Genomic DNA, 21861 nt, shown 5'->3' on the forward strand with positions numbered 1-21861 from the left:
CAAACTGAAATTTTCGACCTTTGTTATGTTTAGTTTCAAGTTTGTCAAAATATAACCAACTTGCTATCATTCTTTCAAGAACTTGTCCTAGTATCAATCAAAATCATGAAAAGCATCGTTCAAGTGTATCAAACAGTCCATATATCAACCAAAGTTTCATAATTTCTAGGTAAAGGTCCAACCAAGTTTCCTTGGTTGGAATATATGAGTAAGATCTAGAAACCAAATACACATGAATTATGTAATGGTCTTCCCCATACTCAATTTATGTGTCTTCAACCTAATTATTCAAGGGATGCATGATACATTTTGAATAATTCGGCTGATCCTAGCATCTCACCCCATTTCTAGCAAACAAAAATCATTTGTTAAACCTTATAGTTTGTGTGAGATGTTCCCAAGTTGCCCCAAATTAATTTCCCTATTTCTCTTGTTGTTTTAATTGTCCTTATTGATCATGATGAAGTCCTAATGGTCTATTGAGCCAAACACATTCCCAATTCTCTCCTCAAATGACTAAATTCATTTTCCGGAAGAGGTTTGGTGAAAATATCGGCTAGGTTTGACTTTGACTCAACATAGGTGAGTGCAATGTCTCCCCTAGCTACGTGATCTCTAATGAAGTTGTGACGCACTTCAATATGTTTGATCCTTGAATGATGGACTGGGTTTTTTGTTAGGTTTATTGTGCTGATGTTATCACACAACACTTGCACTCCCTTATACGAAAGTCCATAATCTTCTAGAGTGTGGATCATCCACAACAATTGTGATACACTCTCTCCCATGGCAATGTATTCAGCCTCGGTCGTGGAGAGAGCAACACAATGTTGCTTCCGACTTGACCAACTAACTAATGATGAACCTAAAAATTGACAACCCCCACTAGTGCTTTTCCGATCCAACTTGCACCCAGCATAATCGGAGTCGGTATAACCTATCAAATCAAAAGACTCAGTACGTGGGTACCAAAGACCTACTCTAATTGTGTCCTTAAGGTATCTCAAAATTCTCTTAACAGCAATTAAATGAGATTCCTTGGCACAGACCTGATATCTAGCGCACATGCCCACAGCAAAAAGTATGTCCGGTCGACTAGCTGTGAGATATAGAAGACTACCGATCATGCTTCTATATTGCGTTAGATCAACGGGTTTTCCATTCTCATCATTGTCAAGGCGAGTGTTTGTCGCCATTGGAGTGGATACTTCCTTAGAGTCACTCATTTTGAATTTCTTGAGCATCTCTTGAGTGTATTTTGTCTGATGGACATAAATGACATCTCGAGTTTGTTTAATTTCAAGTCCAAGGAAGAATGTCAATTCTCCCACCAGACTCATCTCAAACTCACTTTCCATGTGAATGATAAATTCATTTAAATAGCCCTTGTTATTTGAGCCACAAATTATGTCATTGACATACACTTGGGCTACAAATATGTTTTCACCATCTCTACGCAGAAATAGTGTTGGGTCTATTTGACCTCTCACAAAACCCTTTTCTAATAGGTAAGTTGACAACCTTTCGTACCAAGCTCGAGGTGCTTGTTTAAGCCCATAAAGAGCTTTCTTGAGCTTGTACACGTGGTTGGAGCTTCGGTATTCACAAACCCCGGTGGTTGTTCAACATAGACCTCTTCTTTAATGAAACCATTTAAGAAGGCCGATTTAACGTCCATTTGATAGAGCTTGAAACCTCTATGTGCAGCAAAAGCTAGCATTAAACGAATGGACTCTAATCAAGCCACGGGAGCATAAGTTTCATCATAATCGAGGCCTTCGACTTGACTATAGCCCTTGGCTACAAGTCTTGCCTTGTTTCTTACGACTTCTCCCTTTTGGTTTAACTTATTTTTGAAGACCCATTTGGTTCCAATAATGGTGGTCTTCTTAGGTCTAGGAACTAAGTCCCACACTTGGCTCCTTTCAAATTGACCGAACTCATCTTGCATAGCTATGACCCAGTCAGGATCGTGCAATGCATCATCAACTAATTTTGGTTCGATTTCTGATATCAAGGCGACCTCATTAGACTCATTTCTAAAGAATGATCTAGTCCTAACCCCTTGTTGGATGTCTCCCACAATTTGGTCTTGGGGATGACTAGAGGCTATCCTAGATTGCCTTGGTGTTGACGGTGTCTCATGAGTGGTCTCACTAGACACAGGCAAGGGCTCAATATCAGGCAAGGGATCAGGCTGAGCCCTCTCTTGCCTTTGCTCATCATTATCGGAGTCAATTTGGACTCTTTCTATATTTTGATCATTTAAACTTAGATTTCTAAGTTCAAATTGAATTTCTCCTACATCCCTTGATTGATCATTTGATTTAGGGATTTCTTCAAAAGTTACATCCGAGGACTCTTCAATCAACTTAGTCCTATTGTTGTAGACTCGATAGGCTTTGCTGATGAGAGAGTACCCGACCAGTATCCCTTCATCAGCCTTAGCCGTGAACTTTCCAAGATGATCCTTGGTGTTCAAGATAAACACCTTACAACCAAACACCCTAAGATGTTTGATTGTAGGGGGTTTCCCAAACCAAAGTTCATGGGGAGTCTTTCCTAAAAACCTATGTATCAAGACCCGGTTCTGCACATAACAAGCTGTACTTACAGCTTCAGCCCATAGATAGCTCGGTAGAGAGTACTCATTGAGCATGCTTCGAGCAGCCTCTTATAAGACTCGGTTCTTTCTCTCCACAACCCCATTTTGTTGTGGGGTCCTTGGAGTAGAGAACTCATGTTTATATCCTTTTTCTTGACAAAATTCCAAAAATCTATGGTTTTGAAATTCTCCACCATGATCACTTCTAATTGTTTTAATTGTTGTTGATTTTTCATTTTCAGTTCTTCTACAAAAGGAAATAAAAATATCTATGGTTTGGTCCTTATTTTTCAAAAAGAAAGTCCATGTAAATCTAGTAAAATCATCAATGATTACTAAGCAATATCTACTTCCATTCAATGAAATAACATTACTATAATCAAACAAGTCCATATGCAATAAATCTAAAGCAGTAGATGTACTTACAATGCTCTTACCTTTATGAGGCGCTTTTGTTTGCTTACCCTTTTGACATGCATCACATAGTTTTAACTTTTGGTACTTGATGCTTGGTAGGCCTCGCACTAATCCTTTGTTGACCAGCTTTCGAATGTTCTTCATGTTTATGTGGGCCAACCTCCTATGCCAAAGCCACGATTCTTCTTCTTTTGACATGAAACACTTAGCAGAAGCATTAGTAGCACTTTTAAACGATACTTGATAGATGTTATCTACTCTTGTGCCTACTAGTACTGTGTCAAGTGTGTCAATGTGTTTGACCAGACATTGACTTGAGTGAAACTCAATTGTGTAACCCGTATCACACAATTGGCTGACACTTAGGAGATTAAAAGTCATCCCCTTAACTAGAAGGACATTTCTGATTTGAAGACATTCGGATATATGAATATCTCCAACTCCTATAACCTTAAGGCTACCATTATTACCAAAAGACACATTACCTCTATTTTTATTTTGAAGGGTAGTAAAGAGTGACTTGTCCCCGGTCATGTGCTTGGAGCATCCACTATCAACAAACCAAGTTGATAGATGCTCCCCCTCGACAAATGTCTACAAGACACGAAAGATAGATATTTTAGGTACCCAAATCTTGGGACCTAATGCATCTACAATGTAAGACCTAGGAACCCATGGCTTGGTTACACCCTTCCTAGTCTCATGAATCCTAGAAGCATGTGATCTATGAAATTGGGTTCTAGACACTAGTGAAATGAAACTAGACTCTTTGGGTTGATATCCTAACTCGGCTTTGTTGTAGACCGCCCTTTGGGCATTTAGAATCATGTCTAAGGTCTTAGAGCTAGTTGAGAATTTCTCAAGCATTTTCTTGAGTTTCTCAACTTCACTCTTTAAAACTTTGTTTTCATCCTCAAGAAGCTCTTGATGTAGGTCATCGACCTCATCTTCCCTAAGAGCCTTCAATTTTTCTACTTCATCTTTTAGTGATTTAATTTCTATTTTTGATTTCTTGAGCAAAGTAGATAAATGAGTAATAGTTCTATAACACTTTTCTAAATGAGGCGAAGTTACCTCTTCATCATCTGAAGATGATGAAGCTGCGGCTGACGTGTCACTTGTGTCACCATCACTTCCGGAATCCGGTTCCTCCCTTGCCATGAGCGCTAGTTGACGAGTGCTTTTCTCCTTCTCTTCCTCCGATAAGCTTGAGGAGGATTCATCCCAAGAAGCTTTGAGAGCTTTCTTCTTCTTGGCCCTTTCCTCCTTCTTCTTGAGTTTTGGACACTCGCTCCGATAGTGTCATTTCTTGCTACACTCATAACATGTAACGTTAGTTTTATCAATATTTTGATCAATAGACTTACCTTTCCCTTTGAATCTCCGGCTCCTTCTCATGATTCTTCTCATGAAGTTGGCCATCTCGCTTGATGATGATCCTCCTTCATCATCGGACTCGGAGGAGGAAGAGGATGTAGGAATTTCTTTCTCCTTCTTCTTTTCTTTCTTCCTCCTTCCATCCTTGCTCTTTTCTCCTGCAACTAAAGTCATACCTTTCTCTTTTTGACCCTTGTTAGCAAATTCATGAAGTTCCATTTCATAAAAGAATTCATCTAACTTAACAATTGAGAGGTCCTTGGAGACCTTGTAGGCATCTACCATAGATGACTACAAGGCATTCCTTGGAAAAGCTTTGAGAGCGTACCTTATGAGATCGCGATTTTCTACGCGTTCATCCACGGAATGAAGACCATTGATGATCTCCTTGAACCTTCCATGTAGTTCACTTACCGTTTCGCTCTCCTTCATGGTGAGGTTTTGTAGTTGGTTTAGGAACAAGTCTCTCTTGGCGATCCGAGAGTCTCGAGTTCCTTCTTGGAGCTCGATGAGCTTGTTCCACAAATCCTTTGCACTCATGAATGGACCTACCTTGACAAGCTGATCTTTGGCTATTCCACATTGTAGTGTGACCACCGCCTTGGCATCGGCTTGTCCTTTGGGAGTTTGCTCGGCGGACCACCTCGACGACTCTAGTTCCTTACCTTCTTCATCCTTCGGAGGTGTGAAACCTTCCTTGACCGAGAACCACATGGAGATGTCGGTCTTGAGATAATACTCTATACGACTCTTCCAATATTGGAAATCCGCTCCATCGAAGTAGGGTGGGCGATTGGTACTAAAACCTTCCTTCATAGCCATCTTCTTGCTCTTTAGGGTGTTAATCCGGATGAAGAGCGCCTTGCTCTGATACCACTTGTTAGGATCTTCGGATGGCTAGAGAGGGGGGGTGTGAATAGCCACCACTAAAACTCAAAGAATTTCCTCACAAAACTTGGTTAGCACAGCGGAAATAAACAAAACAAAAACTGATGCAAGAAAAGAAAACCAACCAACACTAACAAAACAATGTACGAGGTTCGGGGATAACTTGCCCCTACTCCTCGGCGTGTCCGTAAGGTGGACGATCCCTTGATCTTTCGGTAGATCACACCCCGGATAAATTCCGGCTAAGTATTTCTCCTTCTCGGTGGAGCAACCTCTCCACAAAAGTCACAGAAAATGATATGAAATGAAGCACAGACTTACAGAGCTTTGTGGTTAAAGGAATGAACAAATGAACTCACAGCCACAATGAAAACAACGCGCAAAGACAGAAGGATTCCTCAGCCAAGAGCTCAAACAAACAGCGCCCTTGCTTAATCGACGACAGAGAGTTTGCAATGCAAAAACATTACCCCAACCTCTCTTCTTTCTCCTTCTTATTTCTCTGCTTTCTTCACTGCGTTTGCCTGCATCGAATCACTACAAGCTGCATAGAATCGCTGCAACCTGTATCGAATCACTGCAATCAACTCAGGCGTCGCCAATCACTCCTCCTCCTTATCTGGTCCTCTGAACTTACACCAATACCATTCATGGTCTTCACTGGTGTCTTCTGAGCTCGAACCAATGCCAAGGAGTCAAGCTGATTGCAGCCAGAACATACTCAGATCGCCAGTATCCGTTGATGCTTCAAATGCACCATTTGCAGCCAAGCTCAGTAGAAAAATCATTTTGTCTTATTCCTCTGATAGACCTTAATTTGAATTCAAGCATCGTCATGATACCTGTAACCTGTAACTCAAAAAGCTCACAGCAGATCGTTAGTTCAGAGAAATCAGAAGTTGCAGAAAGACAGCAGAATACAAACGACATCGCTGTGGATCGGTCAGCAGACCGATCCATGGATCTCTGGACCGATCAGGACACATCCTGATCGGTCTGTGGACCGATCCACCCTCTCGCTTTAAGTCTGATCGCTTCTTTCTGATCGGTCTGTAGACCGATCAGATAACCCACAGAATGCTTCTGTGTGGTTACTGATCGGTCCACAAACCGATCAGATAACCCACAGAAACTTTCTGTGTGGTTCCTGATCGGTCACGAGACCGATCAGGTGACTTAAGTATCACTGGATCGGTCTGTGGACCGATCCAGACAACCAGAGTTTCACTGGATCGGTCAACAGACCGATCCATAGCTCTCTGTGTTAGTTTTAGAGTCTCCCAGCCCTAAATCCTAACATCTTCCTGGTCCAGAGAACGAGCTACCAAGCCCTCTCTAACCTAGTCCTGAGAACGGGCTGCCGAGCCCTCTCCGACTTCGTCCGGTCCAAAGAACGAGCTACCGAGCCCTCTCTGACCTAGTCCGGAGAACGAGCTACCGAGCCCTCTCCGACTTCGTCCGGTCCAGAGAACGAGCTACCGAGCCCTCTCTGACTTTGTGTGCCAAGTATCCGTACTTGGACTTTTCCTCTCCTCATGATCAACCTTGATCATCAATCAGTCTGAGTTTAATCAATGTCTGATACAAACTTAAATCAGTGTCAACATCAAAACAACAGCCATGTCAGACTGTATCAACACATCCTTGTTGGTTGCGTTCAGCGCCATAGTCTGGGTTGTGTCCTTTGATATCTCTGCATATCTAGTTTCGTGTAATTCAAGGGTAGAAAATAACGCTTCTAAAGTACTTACCTCCAGGTCTTTTGAGATGTAGTAAGCATCGACGATTGATGTCCACTCCGGAGTTCTTGGAAACGCGTTGAGCGCGTAGCGTATAGTGTCTCGGTTTGTTACCGTTTCACCAAGGTTTTCGAGACCAGTAACTAGTTCTTTTTGTTGATACAGTCTGACCTGGCTGTTGTTTTGATGTTGACACTGATTTAAGTTTGTATCAGATGTTAATTTAACTCAGATTTATTACTAATCTAGGTTGACTTGGTTGACCTGATTGAGAAAGTCCTAACTGGGATGTTAGGCAGTTGGAAAGTCCTGGTGAGTGAAGCCAGGCAGATTAGAAATCCTGGTGAGTGAAGCCAGGTGAAAACCCTAGTGAGTGAAGCTAGGTGCAAGTCCTGGTGAGAGAAGCCAGGCAAGGGAAAATCCAGATGGATCAAGGGTGATCGGACATCTGGTGTTGAAAAGTCCAAGAAAGAAACTTGGCACGGAATAGTCGGAGAGGGCTCGGTAGCTCGTTCTCTGGACTAGGTCAAAGAGGGCTCGGTAGCTCGTTCTCTGGACCGGACGAAGTCAGAGAGAGCTCGGTAGCTCATTCTCAGGACCAATCCTAGTATCACATAGGCGTTGGATCGGTCAACAGACCGATCCAGTGAGATTTTGATTGCCTGATCGGTGCACAGACCGATCTGATGAAACTAGGTTTGCTGATCGGTCTGGTGACCGATCAGGAAACACTCAGTAGCACACTGAGTGTAATCTGATCGGTCTGTAGACCGATCAGGAAACACTCAGTAGCACACTGAGTGTAATCTGATCGGTCTGTAGACCGATCAGGAAACACTCAGTAGCCTACTGAGTGTAATCTGATCGGTCTGTAGACCGATCAGGAAATGATGTCGCGAGAAGGAAAAAGGCAGGGGATCGGTCTGTGGACCGATCCATATGCACTCTGATTGGTCTGTAGGACCGATCAGGCCATATCCTGATCAGTCTTGGGACCGATCAGGTGACGATCTTAGGAGTGCGAGGAACCGCACTCATTAAGCCCTGATCGGTCTGCAGACCGATCAGGCCATACCCTGATCGGTCTGTGCGACCGATCAGACATCAATTCAAAGGTGTGGATCGGTTCGCTGACCGATCCACCACACTGTCTGCACCCACTGTCAGGTTCTGCTGGTTTCTTATTCATTTGAACTAATCAACTTTTGCTGTGAGCTTTATGTGGTGCAGGTTGCAGGTTCAATTCCAGTGCTTAATTTCAAATTAAGCCTCATCAAAGGAATAAGACAGAGCTTACTTTCTTCTGTGTATTACTGCGATGAGGGAAGATTGAGCATCAACGGATACTGATGCTAACAGACTGCAATCTCTGTTCGTGATCAGCTTGACTCCTGTGGGTTGGTTGGAGCTCAGAAGACACCAGCAAGACCAAGGATGGTATTGGTGTGAGTTCAGAGAACTAGCTGAGGAGGAAGAGTGATTGGCGATGCTTGTGTTTACAGCAGAGATTCGACGCAGAGTTTCTGCAGCGAAAGAGCAGAGGCATAAGAAGAGAGACGAGGAAGCAAGGAATAGAGCTCTCGGTTGATTGTGTGAAATAAGCTGTGCTGTGCTTTGTGCTTGAAGAGAGGCTGTATTCTTGTGTTCCTGCTTGTGCTTATTCTTCGCTGATTGTGGCTGTGAGCTTCCTTTGATCATTTCACTTGAGCCACTACTGTAAGTCTTGTGCTTAATTTCTTACTGCTGTTAAAGACTTTGTGGAGAGGTTACTCCACCGAGAAGGAGAATCCTTTAGCCGGATAGCTTCCGGGGTGTGATCTACATGAAGATCAAGGGATCGTCCACCTTACGGACACGCCGAGGAGTAGGGGCAAGTTATCCCCGAACCTCGTAAATCTCTGAGTTAGTGTACTGTGTTCTCTCTTTGTTTTAGTTTTCTAATTCCGTTGTGCTAACAAAGTTCTTGAAGAAATTTGTGTTTAGTATTTTTCAAAGAGGCTATTCACCCCCCCCCCCCCTCTAGCCATCTAAGATCCCAACAAGTGGTATCAGAGCAAGGTTCTTTTTGATTCGGATTAACACCCAAAAGAGCAAACAAGGATGGCTATGAAGGAAGGCTTTAGCACAAATCGACCACCCTACTTCGAAGGAGCAGATTTTCAATATTGGAAGGGCCGCATGGAGTATTACCTCAAGACCGACATTGCCATGTGGTTCTCAGTCAAGGAAGGTTTCACACCACCAAAGGATGAAGAAGGTAAGGAACTCGATTCGTCAAGGTGGTCTACCGAACAACTCCGCAAAGCACAAGCCGATGCCAAGGCTATGGTCACTTTCCAATGTGGAATCGCCAAGGACCAACTCGTCAAGGTAGGTCCTGTTGGGGATCGGACGACCGGCTTGAAGGGGGGTTGGATAGGCGGCTCCCCCAAATACTCGCTTCTTTCTACAACGTTAGTGCGCAAGCGGAAATGCAAACAAAACAAGTAGAAAGCTAAATACTAAAGGAAAGAATTCAAACCAAGCTACACGATCATTTACGTGGTTCGGAGATAAAGCTCCTACTCCACGGCGTGTCCGTAAGGTGGACGATCCCGATCCTTCGGTGGATTACTCCCCGGAAAACTTCCGGCTAGCTCAAACCTCCTTGTGGGTGGAGAAACCTCACCACAACCCTCACAAGAGCTCTTTTGACGCTAGGGCACAAGTAGACTACTAATAGAGATTAACCACCTCTATTTCGTCAACTCAAACCAAGCTCCCAAGCTTTGGTTTTATAGGCCACGGGTTGGAAAACCCCGCCTACCAGTCAACATGTCGATTGCCCTCTGTGGAAATTCGACCGTTACATCCCAACGGCTCGATTCCACATATTCTGCTCGATGCCGATCGGCGCGATCGCATCGGATCGATAAAACATGCAATGATCCGCTACATAAGATCTTCACTGATGGTGCTACGGATACTACTACAAGATGGCGCTACAAGATCGCCACAAGAAACCCTAAAAACTAGGATTTTACTCCGAGTACAATCTCGCGCTCGTGCCCTCACCCTTATGACTCACTTGATTCTTCCTTGCAGCTTTGACCTTTGCCTTCAAGCCTACTTCCTTTGGCTCGTCCCTCGGATGCATTCAAGCCCGCGGCTCGTACCCAATGCCATCCTTCGCGTATGCCTCGAAGTCGCCCCTCGGCCCTTGTCCTCGCTGCCTTGTCCACGGTCCCTCGGATGCTCCATCCTTCACCGGACCCGAAGCCATCAACCTGAGTCACATGTGTATCCTGCAAACCTGCACAACTCAAATACACATATCAAATACAAGGGTGAACCTAACTTAAACCCTTTGCCCAAACACCAAAACACATGGTCCCACGGACCATTGGGATTGCTCCAACAATCTCCCCTTTTGGTGTTTGGCAATACGCTTAAGTTAGGGAAAACATATAGCAAATAAACATGCTAAAACAAATGGACTTACGTTGCCAAGGCTACACACTTGGACTTACACCGCCGAATGGACTTACGTTGCCAAGGCTACACACTTGGACTTACACTGCCGAATGGACTTACGATGCCAAGGCTACACACTTGGACTTACAACGCCGAATGGACTTACGTTGCCAAGGCTACACACTTGGCAACCGCCGAATGGTCTTACGATGCCAAGGCTACACACTTGGACTTACAACGCCAAATGGACTTACGTTGCCAAGGCTACACACTTGGCAACCGCCGTATAAAAATCAATGCATTTGAACCTATCACAAGGCTCCCCCTACACCTAAGCTCCCCATTGAGTTAGGAATTTTACAACGGGCTTTTTAAGAACCTATCCCAAGGCTCCCCCTACACAAAGGTACTTTCAGGTTTTCCTAACTAAACCTTACTTCTCCCCCTTTGCCTAACATCCAAAAAGTTCTCCAACAATATCCCAATTATTGAAAACTTGTCATCCAAATGACCCTAAACTCATGTATGTATCACCCATGGATCCCATACATCTATATGAGCTGACCCGGTCAAAATCTAGTGCTGAAAACACTTTCAGACTGGTATCAGTCGACTGCAAGAAGTACCAGTCGACTGCCCCCATGAAAACGAGCTTACAGAGACATTCTGTGCTCGTGAACAGTGTTACCAGTCGACTGGTACACTATTCATGAAAAAATCAACCTTTTCTGGCCAACTTCAGAAATGCGCCAGAAATTCCACAGACCTCCAAAAATCCCCAAATTTTGTGGAGAGGTCTATTATATCAATATCTACTTGGGAAAAATATATATAAAAATATATCTATCACCAATCCCAAGATTGACACAAAACACAAAACTAGCTAAAAAGTTCAATTGAACCTTGACCTAAAGTCCTAGTTTTGGCTTCCTCTTGATGTATTTGCCCATACCAACCCACAATGCATCCCTAGCATTGGTTTATATGACATCTATACTTCCAAAACCAATTATCATGCAATATGACCCCAATTGTCATATTTCTTGCATGAAACATAAACCATGTGTGCCAATTCCCTAGGTTTGAGACTCAAGTCCGTCTCTAAACCACTTGGCACACTCCATGGCTCCTCTAGACCCCCAAGTAGAACCCACCTGAGATCCATTGGCCATGGGTCCCAAATTGACTCTTTGAGCTCCCCCTAGAGCTCTTAGCCTTAGCCACCTCCCTAGGTGACTCTTCCACAATGGCTAGGCCACATCGATCCACCCCCGGTGAAACTTGGCCTACAAACGTAACTTTCTTAACCTTGGACACCTTGTCCTTGGTTAATTTCTTCTTACCATTAAATGACTTTCCCTTGCCATTAATTGACTTCTCCTTGCTATAGTCATATGCAACCCTAGCATAAGACTTTCCCTTAGCCTTGGAGACCTCTCCCTTGCCATGATCATTTGCCACCCTAGCATATGAACTCTCTTTGGCCTTTGAGGTGCTAGATTGGTATCCCAAACCCGATCTATCACTATTGGGTCTTTGACTACCCAACACCATATTTAATCCCTTAGATCCAATAGTGAATCTCTTAAGGAATTTCTCCAAATTATCAAGCTTTGACTTTAAAGTTTGATTTTCCCTTTCTAGGTTTCTAACCCTAGAGTCAACATGTCCACCTTGGACATTCCTAGACCTACCCTTTCTAGGCATATGTCTCCCCTTCTTGGGATTAACGCCTTGGTTCTCTATTACCTTCTTCTCCTTAGGTAATGAGAATTTAACTTGCCTAGGTCTACCATTCCTAGGTTTTTCATGAATTGGCCTCCTAGGGTTTTGATCTACATTAACCCTATTCCTATCATGATATCTAAATCCAAAATTTTTCATTGCTACATAATGATAATCATTATTTCTCCTAGCATGCATGGGAACATAAGAATTTGAATTTGAATTACACTTCAAATTAGGGTATACCTCCCTTACCCTTGAAGCTCCCCCTTGACTTGAGCTCCTCTTCTTCTTCTCCCACTTCTTTAAATGCGCTAGCTTCTTGATCTCTCCCTTCTTGGGGCATTTTGTGTGGTAGTGGCCCTTCTCTCCACACGTGAAGCATATAATGCGCATTTTCCTTCTTTGGGCTTCTTCATTCCTACAACCCTTGTTAGTGTCTAAAATAACTTGATTGGGTTTAGGAGTTACCTTCTTCTTACCCAATGGACACCTACTCTTGTAGTGTCCCTTCTCATTGCACTCGAAACATATTATGTTGTCCTTTGACTTCACTTCGGTGGAGGTGCTTGCTATGTTGGCCACTTCCAAGACCTCTTCTTCATCCTCTTCACTTGTCTTGGATTTTTCTTCACTTCTTGAGGATGTTGATGATGCCTCATCTTCCTCATCCACACTTGTGGATGGCCTTTCTTCATCCTCCTTCTCCTTAGATGTGACCGAATTCACTTCCTCTTCCTCTTTTGATATTGAATTGGTCTCCACATCCAAATGGTCCTTCTTCTCCTCTTGAACCACTTCATCTTTCTTCTTCTCCTCGGATGTTGAACATTTCTCAACTTCTTGTTGATCTTCCTCTACTTGAGCTTCTACATCCGTTTCTTCGGATTTTTCTTTTTCTTCTTCTTCTTGTGTAGGCATGAGTTCTTCCCATTGAACCTTCTTTATTTTGCTCCACAACTCGTGGGCGTTCTTATACTCACCTACACCATTTATCACATTAGACGGCAATATATCTATTAAGATTGATATTACCTTTGAGTTTGCCTCCGATCGTGAGGTTTGCTCTTCCGTCCAATGTCGTGGTCGGAGTCTTTTTCCCTTCTTGTCTCTTGGGACTTCAAATGGGTCCTTGATAATCATCATGATGTCCCAATCCGTATTGAAGAAGATCTCCATCTTCATCATCCAATACGTGATGTCCCCAAGGCTTCCTCCTTCAAATTTTGGCGGTTCAATCAAGCCGATCATCTTTGCTTCCTTGGCGATTAGTCCAATGGAGAGCGGCCTCGCTCTGATACCACTTGTTGGGGATCGGACGGCCGGCTTGAAGGGGGGTTGGATAGACGGCGCCCCCAAATACTCGCTTCTTTCTACAACGTTAGTGCGCAAGCGGAAATGCAAACAAAACAAGTAGAAAGCTAAATACTAAAGGAAAGAATTCAAACCAAGCTACACGATCATTTACGTGGTTCGGAGATAAAGCTCCTACTCCACGGCGTGTCCGTAAGGTGGACGATCCCGATCCTTCGGTGGATTACTCCCCGGAAAACTTCCGGCTAGCTCAAACCTCCTTGTGGGTGGAGAAACCTCACCACAACCCTCACAAGAGCTCTTTTGACGCTAGGGCACAAGTAGACTACTAATAGAGATTAACCACCTCTATTTCGTCAACTCAAACCAAGCTCCCAAGCTTTGGTTTTATAGGCCACGGGTTGGAAAACCCGCCTACCCGTCATTGCTAAAACATGCAATGATCGCCTCTCAGGAAATTCGCGTTACATCCCAACGGCTCGATTCCACATATTCGCTCGATGCCACCGATCGGCGCGATCGTGCGCGTCGCGATAAAACATGCGATCACATAAGATCGCTAAGAGTGCTACAAGATTACTACAAGATGGCCACAAGATCGCTAGAAACCTAAAAACTAGGATTTTACTCCGGTACAATCTCGTGCACTCGTACTCTCACCCTTATGACTCACTTGATTCTTCCTTTGCAGCTTTGACCTTTTGCCTTCAAGCCTACTTCCTTTGGCTCTCGTCCCTCGGATGCATTCAAGCCCGCGGCTCGTACCCAATGCCATCCTTCGCGTATGCCTCGAAGTCGCTTCCCTCGGCCCTTGTCCTCGCTGCCTTGTCCACGGTCCCTCGGATGCTCCATCCTTCACCGGACCCGAAGCCATCAACCTGAGTCACATGTGTATCCTGCAAACCTGCACAACTCAAATACACATATCAAATACAAGGGTGAACCTAACTTAAACCCTTTGCCCAAACACCAAAACACATGGTCCCGCAGACCATTGGGATTGCTCCAACAGGTCCGTTCTCGAGTGCAAGAGACCTATGGAACAAACTCATCGAGCTCCAAGAGGGAACTCGAGATTCTCGGATTGCCAAGAGGGACCTATTCTTGAATCAGCTCCAAAATCTAACCATGAAGGACAATGAAACGGTAAGTGAACTTCATGGGAGGTTCAAGGAGATCATCAACGGTCTACACTCTGTGGACGAACGAGTGGAGAATCGCGATCTAGTAAGGTACGCTCTTAAATCTTTTCCTAGGAATGCCTTGTGGTCATCTATGGTAGATGCCTACAAGATATCCAAGGATCTTTCCATTGTTAAACTAGATGAATTTTTCTGTGAGATGGAACTTCATGAGCTTGCTAACAAAGGTCAAAAAGAGAAGGGTATTGCTTTATTTGCAGGACCAAAGAGCAAGGATGGAAGAAGGAAGAAGGAAAAGGAGATTTCCTCATCCACCTCTTCCTCCGAATCCGATGATGAAAGTGGATCATCATCAAGTGAGATGGCGAACTTCGTAAGAAGGATTATGAGAAGAAGCCGAAGATACAAAGGAAAAGGTAAAACTAATGATCAAAATTTTGATAAATCTAATGTTATATGTTATGAGTGTAGCAAGAAAGGACACATTCGGAGCGAGTGTCCGAAATTAAAGAGGAAGGAGGAACGAGCCAAAAAGAAGGAGGAAAGAGTCAAGAAGAAGAAGGCTCTCAAGGCCACTTGGGATGAGTCCTCATCAAGCTCATCGGAGGAAGAAGAGAAGATGGAAAAGAGCACACGACAATTAGCACTCATGGCAAGGGAGGTTTCGGACTCCGGAAGTGAGGGAGATTCGAGCGACGCTTCAACCGCGGCTTCATCATCGTCGGATGATGAAGAGGCATTGGTCGAGGGGGAGCATCTATCAACTTGGTTTGTTGATAGTGGATGCTCCAAGCACATGACCGGGGACAAATCACTGTTTACAACCATTCAAAACAAAAGTAGAGGTAATGTGTCTTTTGGTAATAATGGTAGCCTTAAGGTTGTAGGAGTTGGAGACATTCATATATCCGAATGTCTCCATATCAAGAATGTCCTTCTAGTCAAGGGGATGACTTTTAATCTCCTAAGTGTCAGTTAATTGTGTGATACGGGTTACACAATTGAATTTCATTCAAGTCAATGTTTGGTTAAACACATTGACACACTTGACACGGTACTAGTAGGCATAAGGGTTGATAATATTTATCAAGTATCGTTTAAAAGTGCTACTAATGCTTTGATTAAGTGTTTCATGTCAAAAGAAGAAGAGTCTTGGCTATGGCATAGAAGGTTGGCACATGTAAACATGAAGAACATCCGGAAGTTGGCCAACCAAGGATTAGTGCGAGACTTACCCAGCATCAAGTACCACAGGACCAAACTATGTGATGCATGTCAAAAGGGTAAGCAAACAAAAGTTGTTCATAAAGGTAAAAGCACTGTAAGTATATCTACTGCTTTAGATTTATTGCACATGGACCTATTTGATTGCAGTAGTGTAATATCATTGAATGGAAGTAGATATTGCTTGGTAATCGTTGATGATTTTACTAGATACACATGGACTTTCTTCTTGAAACATAAGGACCAAACTATAGATATTTTTATTTCTTTTTGTAGAAGAACTGAAAATGAAAAATCGACAACAATTAAAACCATTAGAAGTGATCATGGTGGGGAATTTCAAAATCATAGGTTTTTAGAGTTTTGTCAAGAAAAGGGATATAGGCATGAGTTCTCTACTCCAAGGACCCCACAGCAAAATGGGGTTGTGGAGAGAAAGAACCGAGTCCTACAAGAGGCTGCACGAAGCATGCTCGATGAGTACTCACTACCGAGCTACTTATGGGCTGAAGCTGTGAATACAGCCTGCTATGTGCAAAATCGAGTTTTAATACATAGGTTTTTAGGAAAGACTCCCCATGAACTTTGGTTTGGGAAACCGCCTACAATTAAACATCTTAGGGTGTTTGGTTGTAAGGTGTTTATCTTGAACACCAAGGATCATCTTGGGAAGTTCACGGCTAAGGCTGATCAAGGGATACTGGTCGGGTACTCTCTTACCAGCAAAGCCTATCGAGTCTACAATGAGAGGACTAAATTGATTGAAGAGTCCTCGGATGTAGCTTTCGAAGAAATCCCTGATAATCAATCAAGGAATGTAGAAGAAATTCAATTCGAACTTAGAAGGTTAAGTTTGAATGATCCAAACATGGAAAGAGTCGAAATTGACTCTGATGATGATGGGCAAGGGCAACAAAGAACTCAGGCAGACCCGTTGCCTGATACTGAGTCCTCGCCTGTGCCGAGTGAGACCACTCATGAGGCACCGCCAACACCAAGGCAGTCTAGGTTAGCCTCTAGTCATCCCCAAGACCAAATTGTGGGAGACATCCAACAAGGGGTTAGGACTAGGTCATTCTTTAGAAATGAGTCTAATGAAGTCGCATTGATTTCAGAGATTGAACCAAAAATAGTTGATGAGGCATTGCACGATCCTGATTGGATCTTAGCTATGCAAGATGAGTTAGGTCAATTTGAAAGGAGCCAAGTGTGGGACTTAGTTCCTAGACCTAAGAAGACCACCATTATTGGAACTAAATGGGTCTTCAAAAATAAGTTAAACCAAAAGGGAGAAGTCGTAAGGAACAAGGCGAGACTCGTAGCCAAGGGCTATAGTCAAGTCGAAGGCCTCGATTATGATGAGACTTATGCTCCCGTGGCACGATTAGAGTCCATTCGTTTAATGCTAGCTTTTGCTGCACATAGAAGTTTCAAGCTCTATCAAATGGATGTTAAATCGGCCTTCTTAAATGGTTTCATTAAAGAAGAGGTCTATGTTGAACAACCACTGGGGTTTGTGAATATCGAAGTTCCAAACCACGTGTACAAGCTCAAGAAAGCTCTTTATGGGCTTAAACAAGCACCTCGAGCATGGTACGAGAGGTTGTCAACTTACCTATTAGAAACGGGTTTTGTAAGAGGCCAAATAGACCCAACACTATTTCTGCGTAGAGATGGTGAAAACATTTTTGTAGCCCAAGTGTATGTCGATGACATAATTTGTGGCTCAAATAACAAGGGCTATTTGAATGAATTCATTTCTCACATGGAAAGTGAGTTTGAGATGAGTCTAGTAGGAGAGTTGACATTCTTCCTCGGACTTGAAATCAAACAAACTCGAGATGGAATTTATGTCCATCAGACAAAATACACTCAAGAGATGCTTAGAAAATTCAATATGAGTGACTCTAAGAAAGTGCCCACTCCAATGGCAACAAACACTCGCCTTGACAATGATGAGAGTGGAAAACCAATTGATCTAACGCAATATAGAAGCATGATTGGTAGTCTTCTATATCTCACAGCTAGTCGACCGGACATACTCTTTGCTGTGGGCATGTGCGCTAGGTATCAAGTCTGTGCCAAGGAATCTCACTTAATTGTAGTTAAGAGAATTCTGAGATACCTTAAAGGCACAATTAGAGTAGGTCTTTGGTACCCACGTACTGAGTCTTTTGACTTGATAGGTTATACCGACTCCGATTATGCTGGGTGCAAATTGGATCGGAAAAGTACTAGTTGTTAGAGTGTATACTAAAAGCCTAGCTTTTGGTATAAACATTTATCTAGAAATAAGAATCACATTGGTCAAATGTTTACATTTATGATAAATGTAGTTGTTCAATTAATTTATATTTTAGATAACATGGTGTGTGGTGTCACACACAGAGGATCATGTTATCAGTACCTTATAAATTATAAACAGTAGCTCACGACCATAATGGAAAGGAAAAAACCATTGGAAGGTCGTAGTGTAATTAGGTATTAGTTTATCTTAACTATATAATTACACTAGTACACTTAGAGTGTATTGAGTAGGACCATTAGAGGTCGTTTCTTTTATACTGACTTTATAAAGAAACAAAGACCTCAGTTATTATGGAAGTGTGTGCTCTTAATCCTAATATAATAACAAGCACATATATTTGATATTTATTTCTTTAATTTATCAATGGGTGAGATTTAGTTCGATGAATCAATAAGCCCGATAAGTTGGGAAATGATATCACTTATAGTGTGTGTTGTTGATTATAGAAGGAAACTGTGTCCTAGTGATCTAGGTTGAGAATGCCCCCAAGAGGAGCTCATAAGGATTGTCATGTTAAACCCTGCAGGTGGACTTAGTCCGACATGACGATGAAGTTGAGTGGTACTACTCTTGGAGCTAGATATTAATTAAGTGAGTTGTCAGTAACTTACTTAATTAGTGGACATTTGTTATCTTAAACACAGGGAGACTAACACACTCATGATAAGAAGGAGCCCAAAATGTAATTTGGGATTGGTGCGGTAGTTCAATAATGGTTCTCTAGTGGAATGAATTATTATTGATAAAATTAAGTTGTGTGTTCGGGGCGAGCACGGGATGCTTAATTTTATCGGGAGACCAAAACCAATTCCTCCTCTCGGTCCCTATCGTAGCCTCTTAATTATAGAGTACTATACCCACCTATACCCACCTTCTTACCCATCCTATAGGGGTCGGCCAAGCTAGCTTGGAGACCAAGCTAGGGCCGGCCATGGGTATGTTCATGGGTGAATTCATGTGGCCGTCCCTATTAAAATAAAAAGGAATTTTAATTTTAAAATTTTTCTTATGTGGATAATATAATTTAAAAGAGAGTTTAAAAATTTAAATCCTTCCTTTTATAAGATTCTACAAAAGATTAAGAGAAGAGTTAAAATCTCTTTCCTTATTTGTAGATTAAAAGGTTGATTTTAATTTTGGTAAAAACTTTCCTTTTAATTATATTCATGATTTAAAAGAAAGTTTAAAAATTAAAAATTCTCTTTATTAGTTTCTACAAAATATTAAGAAAAGATTTAATATCTTTCCTTATTTGTAGATTGAAAGGAGATTTTAATTTTAGAGATAACTTTCCTTTTGGAAATTATCCATATGTTTAAAAGAAAGATTTTAATTTATAAAATTTTTTTTATTAACCAATCATGAAGGAATTAAAATTATTGGAGAAATTTTATAAATTTCTAGAAACAAATTAGGAAGTTTTAATTTTGTTTTAATTAAAACTCTCCTTGTTTTGGGGAGAAGAGTGGTCGGCCATTATAATTTGAAAAGAGAAAATTATTTTAATTAAATAAATTTTCCTTTTCAATGGCAAAAAATTAAGTTTTTATTAAATTTTCCTTATTTGCCAAGACCAAGAATTATAAAAGAGGGGTAGAGGAAGCTTCAAGGTGAACGACTCTATTCTATTTTTCCTCTCTTTTCTCCTTGGGTGTGGTCGACCCTTTTTTCCTCTCCTCTCCTGTGGCCGAAACCTTCTCATGGTGGAGATATCTTTGGTGGCGGATCTAAGAAGGAGAAGAAGGAGAGAAAAGAAGCCTCTTTTCTAGCATCCCTTGGAGCATGGTGGTGGTGGCCGAACCTCTTCATCCTAGGAGAAGTTTTGATGGCCGAAACTTGTAAGGAAGAAGAAGGTGCTTGGTGGTTCTCATCTCGGAAGATCGTTGTCCACACAACGTCCGAGGTTAGAAGAGGAATACGGTAGAAGATCAAGAGGTCTTTCTAGAAGGTATAACTAGTAATTTTTCTTTCCGCATCATGCTAGTTATTTATGGAAATAATACCAAATACAAGAGGCTTACGATTCTAGTATTTCGAATATGTTTTTCGAAGTTGTGTTCTTTTGTTTTATTTTTCCTTGTGATTTGATTGTTCTTTTCGGTTAACCTAAAGTTGTTTTAGGAAATTAAATATTAGATTTCTATAAAAGGTTTTGTCTAGTCGGTGGTGGTTGCTCCCATATCCAAGAAGGCCATGTGCCTCGCCACGTCAGTACTGGGAACCAATTATGGAAATTAATATTTAATGGAATTAATAACTTAAGGTGATTTGGGTCGAACGTGTTAAGTTCCGCAGGAGACCCAAGTCAAAACCTAAAAGAATGAATAGATTAAGTTTTGGATCAAACGTGTTAAGTTCCGCAGGCGATCCAAAATTTAATTTAAAAGAACACATGGTAGCTAGGAAAAGGTTCAGACCTTTGTACAAAATTTTTGTACAGTGGAACCTCTAGGCTTTCCGAGTAGCAACCAACAATTGGTATCAGAGCTAGGGTTTTGCCTCTGTGTATTTGGTATTAGTTTAATTATGCACATGTCATACATAATTTAGGCAGGTTAATAGTAGGATGTGCTAACTTTGTGGATGCAGGATCCAACTATTATGGCTTTTAGTTATTATGTGTGTGATTGGACCCTTGGATATGTCAAGGGCATTTATATGTGTGTGCATGATTGTATTATAAAATACAGCAGGAGCTGTATTTAGTTTTATTAGGATTTTATTTTTGATCTAGATACATGTACATTCCTTTTATGGAATATAGGATCAAAAATGTAAAATTCTATTTATGTCGCGGATCGAATCTTGCAAAGCGTGGAACCTTCTAAGGACCAGAGGCGCAGCGGAACTAGGAGCAAGATGGATGCGACAGCTAGTCCCGGTGGCGGTGGCCAAATATGGCAGCAGCTTGGGATGACAACACACAGAGGACAACTAGAGATAAAAGCCATAATAGTTGAAAATTAGATTTTCTATTTATTGCTTTTATATTGTGCTGTGTGTGCATGTTGGTTTACATATTTAGTAGGCTAGCATAGTTAAAATTCCTCATTTATAAATAACTAAGTGGGAGAGGGATTTTTAAGTAAATCCCATGGTCTCCATTACTGGTTTATAAGTGATGCAAACAAGCTTGCGCGTTGGCTCTGAGTGCCTTCCTCCATAACGGATGAGCTTGTTTGTGGATCACTAGAACAAACTTCCATTTTTGGATGACTATAGGAAGTTAATTAAGAGCGTGTGATCTTCCCCAACGGAAGGGGCATAATCTTATTAATGGACTTAGTGTCAAGTAATGGTATACACTTAGACACATCTAATAGTATCCTCCCCATCGGAGTCACTGCTATTATTTGTGTGACCAAATGAAACCAACTATTAATTTGTCATAAAACTAATAAAATTAAAGGGTTAAAACCCCTCTTACAAATGATTGATTTTGTATACGTCCACACTAACGTGGCATACAAAATTAACGGTGTTTGAGATAATTTTATTTGTCATAAAGATACGTTGACAAGATAGTTAATGGGTAAAACCCTCCTTTTACAAATGTTGAATTTGTATACGTCCACACTAACGTGGCATGCAAAATTCACGATGTTTGAGGTGTTGGTGAATTTAAATAATATTGTTTGAGGAATCAATATTTTATTTTAAATTCAAAAA

Source organism: Zingiber officinale, chromosome 1B (assembly GCF_018446385.1).
Source record: "Zingiber officinale cultivar Zhangliang chromosome 1B, Zo_v1.1, whole genome shotgun sequence".
NCBI classification, from domain to species: domain Eukaryota; kingdom Viridiplantae; phylum Streptophyta; class Magnoliopsida; order Zingiberales; family Zingiberaceae; genus Zingiber; species Zingiber officinale.